This window comes from Diabrotica virgifera, chromosome 8, assembly GCF_917563875.1.
Source record: "Diabrotica virgifera virgifera chromosome 8, PGI_DIABVI_V3a".
Classification (NCBI taxonomy): domain Eukaryota; kingdom Metazoa; phylum Arthropoda; class Insecta; order Coleoptera; family Chrysomelidae; genus Diabrotica; species Diabrotica virgifera.
The window spans coordinates 134,165,872-134,179,929 of record NC_065450.1 but is presented as its reverse complement, the minus strand read 5'-3'; positions in this window follow the sequence as shown (position 1 = coordinate 134,179,929).

Here is a 14,058-nt window from a genome sequence, read left to right as displayed (position 1 = left end):
GAAAAGTACGAACACACCTCACAAAGGCACAAAAACACCACCCTAAAAGTGCAGTAGAACGAACGACATTACCCCGGTATTTAAGAGGAAGAGATCTTATGGATATAGGTGAGCAATTAGATAAACAAATTGCTGATTTAAGAACTTATTTTCAGATGCAGGCTGAGACATCTACTCTACATCGCGCTATCTGCGCAGTAGATGACACAACACCGATCAAACTGAGGGAAGCAGAACTGCGCATAAGCCACCTTACTAAGGACGAAAAAGTGCGCGCCTGGATGGGTAAACCATTGCACGGGCGACATCCCAATGAGGTCAGCCAAGATTATGTCGACAATATAGCGTCGAACTACTGGTTGACATCAGGAAAGATGTTCCCTGAAACGGAGGGTTCATTACTGGCCATTCAGGATCAGGTTATACCAACCAGAAACTACCTGAAATATATCATCAAAGACCCTCAGGTTCAAAACGACAGATGCCGATATGGATGTCAAGCCCAAGAAACCATCCAACATCTTACAGGGGGCTGCCAGGCATTTGCTGCAACTGAGTACAAGGAACGGCATGACGCAGTGGGAAAAATCCTTCATCAGGAGATAGCTATCAAGCTGGGACTTCTCCAAACGGACCATCTCCCGTATTATCAATACCCCTGAGAGTATGCTTGAGGATGGCAACTACAAGCTATACTGGGACCGCACTGTGCTCACAGACCAAACAGTGGCACATAATAGACCAGATCTCGTACTAGTTAATAAATTAACAAGACAAACAACACTAATTGATGTGGCGATACCTAACAACAATAATCTACGTAGTAAATTCACTGAAAAGATCGCCAAGTACAGAGATCTAGAAATTCAAATACGAAGGCAATGGAGAATGCAATGTACGCAGACGATACCTATTGTTATGTCTACTACTGGAGTCATTCTGAAGAACCTCCTCGAAAGCATAAAAAGGCTGGGTCTAAATGAACATCTTTACAAGACCATGCAGAAAGCTGTACTACTCGCAACGGCCAGATGTGTACGAAATTTTTTGGGAGATACACCTGCATACCAAGTCACCTAGGGCTCGATAACACGGAAAGAGTCCCACCAGAGTTCAATCCTCTTCATACCATAGGTATCTGGGATGAGTCAATTTTCCCCTTAGAGGGAGTGTGAGCCGTACGGCTGAATCTGGATAATAATAATAATAGTCTCGTACTAGTTAATAAGTTAATAAATTAACAAGACAAACAACACTAATTGATGTGGCGATACCTAACAACAATAATCTACGTAGTAAAGTTACTGAAAAGATGGCCAAGTATAGAGATCTGGAAATTCAAATACGGAGACAATGGAGAATGCAAAGTACCCAGACGATACCTATTGTTATGTCTACTACTGGAGTCATTCCGAAGACCCTCCTCGAAAGCATAAAAAAGCTGGGTCTCAATGAACATCTTTATAAGACCATGCAGAAAGCTGTATTACTTGCGACGGCCAGAAGTGTACGAAAATTTTTGGGAGATACACCTGTATTCCAAGTCACCTAGGGCTCGATAACACGGAAAGAGTCCCACGAGAGCTCAATCCTTTTGATACCGTAGGTATCTGGGATGAGTCAATTTTCCCCTTAGAGGGAGTGTGAGCCGTATGGCTAAATCTGGGATAATAATAGAGGGAGTGTGAGCCGTATGGCTAAATCTGGATAATAGTAACCCCTGTGGGAGTTTTTTGTCAGTTCTTCTATCAGGCGCGGCCCCCTGCGAATAGGGGATGCTTTCTGGGTATTCGTGGCGCCAATGCCCAGAGAGTAGCAGGGATACTTGCCGTGGAACAAAAACTGACACCTGGCAGTAGGTATAAAATGCACACCCATGAGAATGCAGATAAATAATTTATGTTTAGGATCGCTGCCTGGGGACCGCCAGGGCACGTCTGGAGCCGGCGCTGGACGTGACAGCATGCGGGACGTCGGTGGCAGGGTGTTGAGGAGGCGGGCCCCTGTCATACAATCAGCTACAGCCCAACCACAACCACAACCACAAGCGAGCCAAACAACAACAAGAGCTCTACCCGCCGAAGGTGCTGCGCTGGATCATCAGCCGGCGCTCACTCAAGCGGGACGACCGAGGCAGCGCATGAGATGGACTGTGTCCATTAATGAAAACATTTTGCGCTTCTATTACAAGGTGACAAACCTCGGTCAAGAAACAATCGGCTACCGACAACAGCTGTATGCCGAATTTTGCAGGACGTACCCAGATATTCAAGTATCGGAGCAAAGAGTATCAGATCAATACCGGGTAATCATAAGGAACAACCTTATCCCAGAGAGTAGACGCAATTCGATCAAAAGCGAAGTCGAACGGGAGATTAATAACCAAGAACAAGTTTTAGATCAAGTCCCTAATGAAATCCTCGATGAGCAGACTCCTGAGATTCCCATGCCAGAAACTCAACCTGATAATACACAGCAGGCAAACAACGAGTTGAGCGATAGTCTAGCAAACGAAATTGCTCGTGCCGTACAAGAGTTTAATGGAACAAACCCACTTAGCAGACCACCGCTACCACGAATAAACTCTTGTAAGAGACTAGGTGCGCTGTTACAAATTGTGAACACTGAAGTCCTACCCAACTATGTCGTAGAAGCTCACACGTTGGAATATTTGCATATGCTAATCTACTGTGCAGCAACAGCAATTGCCAATGTAATGGGCGTTAAGATCAGAACACGACGGGTTACTAATAACGAAAGAACTAGTAACAGAATTGCATCCTGGGAAAAAAGACTGCTCGGAAAGATCGAATTATTACGTAGGGATATTGGTATAATCACAGAATACATACGAGGTGTAACAAGTAGAAAAGTCATCAGAAAAGCTGAAGAAATAATGCTGACTACCGCAAGACACTCAAGATATGATCCAGAAAACAACACAGCCCATCAGTGTCTGGATACATTAAAACAAAAGCTCTCCATTTATTCAGGACGACTAAGGAGGTACAAAGTTAGTAACAACCGCAAAAGCGACAATGCTCTTTTTGAAAGTTCTGAAAAGGCGTTCTATCGAAAACTCAATTCCACTGTTGAACGTGTCGATAAGACTTACCCAAGCCAAGAAGAAATTCATGAGTTTTGGGGAAATCAACTTTCCACGCCAGCTGCTCTTAACAACAATGCTGGATGGATAGAAGATACGACACAGAACTTCCAACACTACATTACCACCTTTTACGAACCCTTCACTATTGAAGAAGTCTCAAATACCATCAAAGAGCTTCATAACTGGAAATCTCCTGGACCAGACGGAGTTCAAAACTTTTGGCTCAAGAAGTTTTGGAGTGTTGATGAATGCTTATCAACACTAATTAATCATGTTATTTCTAATCCGCCGGATATACCATCATTCCTAACTCAGGGAACCACTTATTTAATTCCGAAGGATCAAAATAACACCCAAGATCCAGCCAAATACCGCCCAATTACTTGTCTTCCAACTTTGTATAAATTGGTCACATCCTGTGTAGCCCGGCGTATCTACCAACACTGTGCTCTGAACAATATCATAGAGCCTCAAGAGAAAGGATGCGCTAAGGGTTCCATGGGTTGCAAAGAACAACTTATCATCGACTCAGTCATTTCTAATCAAGCATATTCCAAAAAGAGGAATCTATTTACTGCTTTTATTGATTACAAGAAGGCCTTTGATTCAGTACCGCATGAATGGCTTATAGATATACTGAGAATATATAAAGTCGATGATAATATAGTGACCTTTTTACAACATATAATGACAGAGTGGAGGACTAGAATTCACCTTCAAATACCTGGTGAAAATAACATCGAAACTGAAAATATCGCAATCAGCCGGGGCCTGTTTCAAGGAGATTCGTTGAGTCCACTGTGGTTCTGTCTAGCTATGAACCCACTATCTTAGCTATTGAAGTCCACAGACGCAGGTTTTAGTATCAAAAATAACAACAATGTGGTGGCGAAGTTTAATCATTTATTATATATGGATGATTTGAAATTAATGGCTTCCACTCGAAACCAACTCGATGAGATGCTAAAAACTGTAGAAACTTTTTCCAGTGATATTAGCATGCACTTCGGACTAGACAAGTGCCGTATTTTAAATATAGTCAGAGGAAAAGTACAGCCCGGAGGATTCGATATGCAAAATGGCCAGAACATCGAGGCCATGGGTGAAAACGATATGTATAAATATCTTGGAGTAAAGCAAGCGCGGAGAATTGACCATAAACAAATGAAAACAGAGATAACTACTGAGTTTATAGAAAGAGTAAAACAGCTGCTTCGCTCACACCTTAATAGTAGAAATTTGTTTAAGGCACTAAACACCTACGCATGTTCCGCTTTTAGCTATTCATTTGGCATTGTTAAGTGGACAAAAACGGACATAGAAAATCTTCAGCGAAAAGTAAGAACGCACTTCACAAAGGCCCAAAAACACCATCCAAAAAGTGCAGTAGAAAGAACGACATTACCACGGAATTTAGGAGGAAAAGGACTTATGGATATAGGTGAGCAATTAGACAAACAAATTGCTAATTTAAGATCTTATTTTCAGATGCAGGCTGAAACATCTACTCTACATCGCGCTATCTGCGCAGTAGATGACTCAACACCGATAAAACGGAGGGAAGCAGAACTGCGCATAAACCACCTTACTAAAGACGAAAAAGTGCGCGCCTGGATGGGTAAACCTCTGTACGGGCGACATCCCAATGAGGTCAGCCAAGATTATGTAGACAATATAGCGTCGAACTACTGGTTGACATCAGGAAAGATGTTCCCTGAAACGGAGGGTTCATTACTGGCCATTCAGGATTAGGTTATACCAACCAGAAATTACCTGAAATATATCATCAAAGACCCTCATGTTCAAAACGACAGATGCCGATATGGATGTCAAGCCCAGGAAACCATCCAACATCTTACAGGGGGCTGCCAGGCATTTACTGCAACTGAGTACAAGGAACGGCATGACGCAGTCGGAAAAATCCTTCATCAGGAGATAGCTATCAAGCTCCAAACCGACCATCTCCCATATTATCAATACGTCCCTGAGAGTATGCTTGAGGATGGCAACTACAAGCTATACTGGGACCGCATTGTGCTCACAGACCAAACAGTGGTGCATAATAGACCAGATCTCGTATTAGTCAATAAATTAACGAGACAAACAACCCTCATTGATGTGGCGATTCCTAACAACAATAATCTACGTACTAAATTTACTGAAAAGATCGCCAAGTACAGAGATCTGGAAATTCAAATACGGAGACAATGGAGAATGCAAAGTACCCAGACGATACCGATTATTATGTCTACTACTGGAGTCATTCCGAAGACCCTCCTCGAAAGCATAAAAAAGCTGGGTCTTAATGAACATCTTTATAAGACCATGCAGAAAGCAGTACTACTCGCAACGGCCAGATGTGTACGAAAATTTTTGGGAGATACACCTGCATACCAAGTCACCTAGGGCTCGATAACTCGGAAAGAGTCCCACCAGAGCTCAATCCTTTTGATACTGTAGGTATCTGGGATGAGTCAATTTTCCCCTTAGAGGGAGTGTGAGCCGTATGGCTAAATCTTGTATAATAATAATAAACTGAATACAAGGAACGGCATGACGCAGTGGGAAAAATCCTTCATCAAGAAATAGCTATCAAGCTGGGACTTCTCCAAACGGACCATCTCCCGTATTATCAATACGTCCCTGAGAGTATGCTTGAGGATGGCAACTACAAGCTATACTGGGACCGCACTGTGCTCACAGACCAAACAGTGGCACATAATAGACCAGATCTCGTACTAGTTAATAAATTAACAAGACAAACAACACTAATTGATGTGGCGATACCTAACAACAATAATCTACGTAGTAAATTCACTGAAAAGATCGCCAAGTACAGAGATCTAGAAATTCAAATACGAAGACAATGGAGAATGCAAAGTACCCAGACGATACCTATTGTTATGTCTACTACTGGAGTAATTCCGAAGAACCTCCTCGAAAGCATAAAAAGGCTGGGTCTAAATGAAATTCTTTACAAGACCATGCAGAAATCTGTACTACTCGCAACGGCCAGATGTGTACGAAAATTTTTGGGAGATACACCTGCATACCAAGTCACCTAGGGCTCGATAACACGGAAAGAGTCCCACCAGAGCTCAATCCTTTTGATACCGTAGGTATCTGGGATGGGTCAATTTTCCCCTTAGACGGAGTGTGAGCCGTATGGCTAAATCTGGATAATAATAATAACCTGTGGGAGTTTTATGTCAGTTCTTCTATCACGCGCGGCCCCCTGCGAATGGGGGATGCTTTCTGGGTATTCGTAGCGCCAATACCCAGAGAGTAGCAGGAATACTTGCCGTGGAACAAAAACTGACACCTGGCAGTAGATATAAAATGCACACCCATGAGAATGGAGACTAATAGTTTATGTTTAGGGCCGCTGCCTGGGGATCGCCAGGGCACGTCTGGTGCCGACGCTGGACGTGACAGCATGCGGGACGTCGGTGGCAGGGTGTTGAGGTGGCGGGCCCCTGTCACACAAACAGCTACAGCCCAACAACAAGAACAACAACCACAAGCGAGCCAAACAACAGCAAGAGCTCCACTCGCTGAAGGTGCTGCGCCGGAACATCAGCCGGCGCTCACTCAAGCGGGACGACCGAGGCAGCGCATGAAATGGACTGTGTCCATTAACGAAAGCATTTTGCGCTTCTATTATAAGGTGACAAACCTCGGTCAAGAAACGATCGGCCACAGACAACAGCTGTATGCCGAATTTTGCAGGGAGTACCCAGATATTCAAGTAACGGAGCAAAGAGTATCAGATCAATACCGGGTAATCGTAAGAAACAACCTTATCCCAGACACTAGACACAATACGATCAAAAGCGAAGTCGAACGGGAGATTAATAACCAAGAGCTAGTTTTAGATCAAGTCCCTAATGAAATCCTTGATGAGCAGATTCCTGAGATTCCCATACCAGAAACTCAACCTGACAATACACAGCAGGAAAACAACGAGCTGCGCGATAGTCTAGAAAACGAAATGGCTCGTGCCGTACAAGAGGTTAATGGAACAAATTAAGTTAGCAGACCACCGCTACCACGAATAAACTCTTGTAAGAAACTAGGTGCTCTGTTACAAATTGTGAATACTGAAGTCCTACCCAATTATGTCGTAGAAGCCCACACATTGGAATATCTGCATATGCTAATCCACTGTGCAGCTACAGCAATTGCCAATGTAATGGGCGTTAAGATCAGAACACGACGGGGTACTAATAACGGAAGGACTGGTAACAGAATTGCACCCTGGGAAAAAAGACTTCTCGGAAAATTGAATTACTGCGTAGGGATATTGGTCAAGTCACAGAATACATAAGAGGTGTTACAAGTAGAAAAGTCATTAAAAGAGCTGAAGAAATAATGCGGAGCACTGCAAGACACTCGAGATACGATTCAGAAAATAACACAGCCCAACAGTGTCTCGATACATTAAAACAAAAACTCTCCGTCTATTCAGGACGATTAAGAAGGTATAAAGTTAGTAACAACCGAAAATGTGACAATGCACTTTTTGAGAACTCTGAGAAGGCGTTCTACCGAAAACTCAATTCCACCGTAGAAAGTGTCGACAAGTCTTACCCAAGCCAAGAAGGAATTCATGAGTTTTGGGGAAATCAGCTTTCCACACCAGCTGCGTTTAACAACAATGCTGGCTGGATAGAAGCTACTACGCACAACTGTCACCACTACGTCACTGCTAACTACGAACCATTCACGACTGAAGAAGTCTCAAATGTCATCAAAGAGCTTCATAACTGGAAATCTCCTGGACCAGACGGAGTTCAGAACTTCTGGCTTAAAAAGTTTTGGAGTATTCATGAGTGCTTATCAACATTAATTAATCATGTTATTTCTAATCCGCAGGAATTAGCATCATTTCTAACTCAGGGAACTACTTATTTAATACCCAAGGATCAAAATAACACAGATTCATTCAAGTACCGCCCAATTACTTGTCTTCCAACTTTGTATAAATTGGTCACATCCTGTATAACCCGGCGTATCTACCAACACTGTGCTCTAAACAATATCATAGAGCCTCAACAGAAAGGATTCGCTAAAGGTTCCATGGGTTGCAAAGAACAGCTTTTCATCGACTCAGTCATTTCAAACCAGGCATTCACTAAAAAAAGGAACCTTTTTACTGCTTTTATTGACTATAAAAAGGCCTTTGATTCAGTACCGCATGAATGGCTAATAGATATATTGAAAATATACAAAGTCGATGATAACATAGTGACCTTTTTAAGGCATATAATGAGAGATTGGAAGACTAAAATTCACCTCCAAATACCTGGTAAAAACAATATCGAAACCGAAAATATCGCAATCAACCGGGGCCTGTTTCAAGGAGACTCGTTGAGTCCACTGTGGTTCTGTTTAGCTTTGAATCCCCTTTCCCAGCTATTAAACTCCACTGACTCAGGTTTTAGCATTAAAAGCAATAATACTGTAGCAGCGAAGCTCAATCATCTGTTGTATATGGATGATTTGAAATTAATGGCTTCCACTCGAGAACACCTAGAAGAGATGTTAAAAACTGTAGAAACATTCTCTAATGATATTAGTATGCAGTTCGGTCTAGACAAGTGCCATGTTTTGAATATAGTCAGAGGAAAGGTACAGCCCGGTGGATTCGATATGCAAAATGGCCAGAACATCGAGGTCATGAGTGATAACGATATGTACAAATATCTTGGAGTAAAGCAGGCGCGGAAAATTGACCATATATATATATATATATATATATATATATATATATATATATATATATATATATAGAAAACTTGGTTTAATAATAGCTGACTCAATTTAAATTGTTTAAGGAGGAGAAAATAATTGGGTAACCAGCTGAATATGGACAAAGTGTACTCTTTTTACTTATTCCAATATATTTCGCCCATTTTCATGGGCATCATCAGGGAAAGCTACAATGTTGGTTATTAGTTAAATTGATAACCTATTTTAACTGTTTAACTTAATAGGATAATGACCAAAAAAATTTGACTGACAATTAACATAAAAGTAAATAAATAATGTCAGACCTTGTTTTCAATTCATTGTGTCAATATATAAATTTTATCTATCATCATGTATATTTTAAATTATGGACTTTTGTGATATGTTATTTCTGTATTTTATTTTTTTATCATTTTATTTATATTTGCTTCTTTTAAAACATCGTGACAACAATTCTCACTTAGTAAGTATACTGCTAATTCATCTTATGTACCTACCTAATAACCAACATTGTAGCTTTCCCTGATGATGCCCATGAAAATGGGCGAAATATATTGGAATAAGTAAAAAGAGTACACTTTGTCCATATTCAGCTGGTTACCCAATTATTTTCTCCTCCTTAAACAATATATATATATATATATATATATATATATATATATATATATCTAGACTTTAGTTTTTTATTGAGGTTGCAGTCATTTATTTCTAAGGGGCAGGGTAAGAGAAACTCTGTGTTATAATCATCTTACCCTGCCCCTTAGAAATAAATGACTGCAACCTCAATAAAAAACTAAAGTCTACATATTGTCAGTCAATAATACCAAACTTCTTATATATATATATATATATATATATATATATATATATATATATATATATATATATATATATATATATATATATATATATATATATTGTTGTGATCTGCTTCTTATTAATTTTATATTAATTATTATTTATTTGATTAATTATTTAATTGTCGCAAATCATACATTAAATTTGAATAAAAAATCTCAGGGTGCCTTTTTATATATTATAAAAAAAATCCAAATTATCTCACGTTATACTTATCTTCTCTCGTGGGTTCAGTATCTCTGAGTTGATCCTAATCGGGATAAAATAGGGAAAAGAAATAAAGCAAAATATTTAAATAAAAATACAGAATTGTCTTTTATTTATCAAATTAATACTCTGAAATCTATCGAATCTAAAAACCTGTGGACACAGATGTCCGATTGAAATTTATACCACTTAAATTTATTATCGTTACAAAAAAAAACAGTTTATCGGCTTGTTCCCGATGACTTTGGTAAAACAAACTAAACCAAACAAATTTATGTCTTCGCAAGATTACCTATATTTACTATTTATATTTTGAAATATTGGAATTTTAATTCCTATGCTTTTTACTCAAACATTTATTTCCCGAACATAAAAATCTCTTTCACATAAATTGACTGACCTTTTGCTTCCCTCTCTCGGATGTCTTCTCGTGACCCCAAAACAGCTCTCCCTCGTTGATTATGTTAAAAGCTACTTATCAAAACCTCTCTCCGTTGTCCAGCTTCAAAACTATCAGCATACCAGCACCAATTCTCCAAACAAGCCGGGTCTCTTATGACACGTACTCGATTCAAACAAAACTCCAAAAATTCTCTGCTCTCCTTCTCACAATACTACAGAATCAAAGAGGTATTTCGTCTCGATTTGATCTGTCTCTCGTTCCACTTTTCAACACTATTCTCCACTATCAACCAGCCACTGATATATGCTAACTATCTCGGCACTCAACACGTCGAAACCGCTTCTTCTCGCTGCCAACAACATAATGAATAATTTTTCAATCTCTCTCAATCATAAAATCCATCTTTTCCCCTTCCACATTCCAAGAATCAGAACATTGACTTTTCCATTTGACAAACAACAGTCACCCTCAAATTTGTTCCGACAATCCTAATTACTTTCGGAGAAACTCTCCCACATATACTCGTATTGAAATGAAGATATTAAAATTCCAACTTTCTTTTCAATTATCAATTTCAAGAAATTGATAATCACCTATACAGTAAACAATTTTTTTTCATTTTAAATCTAAATACATAGTTCTTTTCACTTTAATTATTCACAAAAGTATTTAATGGTTCCTCGGAAAGCTCGTTAAAAGAGAAATCTATTTACATCCTAACTACATTCTAATAAATTTTAAAACAGCTCAATATACAGGGTGTATCAAATTTATGTGCCCGCGTTATTAAAAAAAATTTAATTTAATTTTTATTTTGCTTTTGATTGATAAATTGAAAACACAATAACATCCCCGCCTTGTTTTGAGATAAAATCAGTATTAATAAGTGCAACAAAAATATGATTTTCTCTCGACAACAACACTTTTCTATTGTGTCAAAATATTGAGTCCCACCTGAAAAACAATTGCTTTCTTTTTCCCAGTGTCTGTACTTAGATGGGATAGGGTAAGTTTTCGATCGAAAATTTCCTAAGTCTTTAGTTTCAAATGAATTTCCATACTTTTTGGCTACTCTGTTTTCTTCATTTATTAAATTTTCACATTCCCTCAATTCTCTACACATGTTTATTGTGTATTCTGTCTTCTCCATTTTGCATACGTCCTCTTTAAATACCGCAGTTTCAATTGTATCTTTTCCGCCTTCTTTTTCTATTCTGATCTCTTCTTCTTCTGGGCTCATCTCATCTTTTGAGAAATCCCAGGCTTCATTTTCCTGGGTCAATCTTTTTTCTTCTTTTTCTTCTTCTGGGCTCATCTCTTTTTTCGAGGAATCCCAATCTTCATTTTCTTTTATCCATCTTCTTTCTTCTTTTTCTTCTTCTGGGCTCATCTCTTTTTTCGAGGAATCCCACTCTTCATTTTCTTTTATCCATTTTCTTTCTTCTTTTTCTTCTTCTGGACTCATCTCTTTTTTCGAGGAATTCCAATCGTCAATTTCCTTTGTCACTCTTTTTTCTTCTTTTTCTTCTTCTGGGCTCATCTCCTTTTTGGGGAATCCCAGGCTTCATTGTTTTTATTTATCTTCTGCTGCTTTCTCCTCTTTCTTCTCTGTCCCTGCTTCATTGCCAAATTCATTTCCACCGTTTGTTTTTTATCTGCATTATCCTTTTTCCGTTTCTCATGTTCCTTGTCCATTTCCAGAATGTTAGGTTCTTCTTCTTTTCCATCTGTGATTTTCGTCGTGTTATTTTTGAAATCTATCACCACATGCTTTTCTGACAATTCATCCACTCCTACGATCATATCATGCATCATGTTTGGCATTATAACACATTGTAGTGCATAGAATTTCTTCCCCATTCGAACCTTTATTCGTATTCCTTCATTTATTGTCGCCAAAGTCCGTTTATTTGCGCCCACTAAAGTTACCCTAGAAATTTTGTAAATTAAATTCGTCAAATCAACCTCTTCTATTAATTTCCTGTTAATCAAAGTAATTTCTGAACCAGTATCAATCATAATTTTAATCGGTTTCTCATTTATAAAACCATCTACAAATTTTAAATTATATCCACTTCCTTTATCATTATTTCCTGCTAATTTAATAAATTCCTTCGGGTGACAAAAAATTCCTGTTTGTTCTTTTGTTTTTAGTGAGCGCCTTCGTGAAAAAACGATTGCTGTTCTTCTTCGCTTCTTCTTTCATCGCTTTGTCTCTCATCCTCATATTCGCCTATTTGCGTATTGTTTACCGCTCTTCTATTTTCTCTCGGTCTGTTGGACCCGTATCGGTTTCCACGATTTTCCTGTTCATTCCTTCTATTATCATTTCTGTCTCCTTGATTTGTGTGGGTATTATTTCTATTCTGGTTTTCTCGGTATCTGTCTTCGTTCCATTGTCGATTTCTTTGTTCATAGTTTCCTCTTCCATTGTCTCTATTTTCGTTTTCACTCCTCGGAATAAATTCCCTTCTTGTATAGTCTCTCCGAAAGTTTTGTCTCCTATCTCTATAGTCTTGATTTTCGCGTTGTCTATAATTTTCTTGCGATCTTCTTATTTCTCTTTCCCTCATTTTTGCTTTTCGTATTTGTAAAAATTGGCACAAACTGTCGATATCTTTGTAGTTTTGTAGAGTTATGTGATCTTCTAAGGTATCTTCAAAATGTCTGGCTATCAGTTCTACTAGCTGTTCGGATGAATAATTGTACTGTAGATGTTTTGCATTATTATATAATTGTAGTGCATATGTTATCTCTGAAATACCCATTCTATCATGGTACCTCCCATTTTGCAATTCCTTGTTTATTTCTAGCTGTTGTATTTTTCCCCAGAAAAAACTCAGGAACTTTTGTTCGAATTTATGCCAATTGTCCAATTCTTCTTCTTTGCTATCGAACCATAAACTTGCCTCATCTTTAAGATGGTTCCTTATCGTTTCTTTGGCTGTCTCGAAGTTACCGATGTGTCGTATTTTCTTTTTCAAATTGTTTATGAAAATTACTGGGTGTAATTTTTTTACATCCCCGCCAAATCTTATTTTCACATCCTCTGTACTATGGATAATCGTTTCCCTTCTTTCTCCGGAATTCTGTTGATTCTTGATTTCCTCCATTTGTCTTTCTATTTCTCGCCTGTCTTCTTGTAATGCGTTTTCAAATTTGGTTTCCAAATTCTCTAGTTCCTTTTTCTGGCAATTGTTTATCTCCTTCATTTTGATTTTGATTTCTTTAATCTCTATCTCTTGTTCTTGCATGTGATCTTTAATTTTCATTTCATACTTTCCTATGCGTTACTCCATTTTCTTGTTGTTCTCTTCTATTGCTTGTTTCATTTTTTGTTGTGTTTCATCCATTTTTTGATCCACTTTTTGTTGTGTTTCATCCATTTTTTGTTCCATTTTTTGTTGTGATTCATCCATTTTTTGTTGTGTTTCATCCATTTTCTTTGCTGTTTCTTCCTGATTTTTACCCAGTTTTTGTTGTATTTCATCCATTTTCTGTTCCATTCTTTGTGACTGGAGTTGCATCAGTTGTAATAATTTATCTAATCCTGATAATTCCTGATTTTCTGATGCCATGATTGTTGTTTCGAAAATGTCTTCTTGTTCTATAAGTTCTTCTTGTTCCAAACGTTCTTCTTGTTTTTTGTTTTCTTTGCTTTTGCTTCTGGTTGTTATCGACATGTATTTAAAATTTATCCCCGCCTAATATGAAATTCGAAAATACCTTA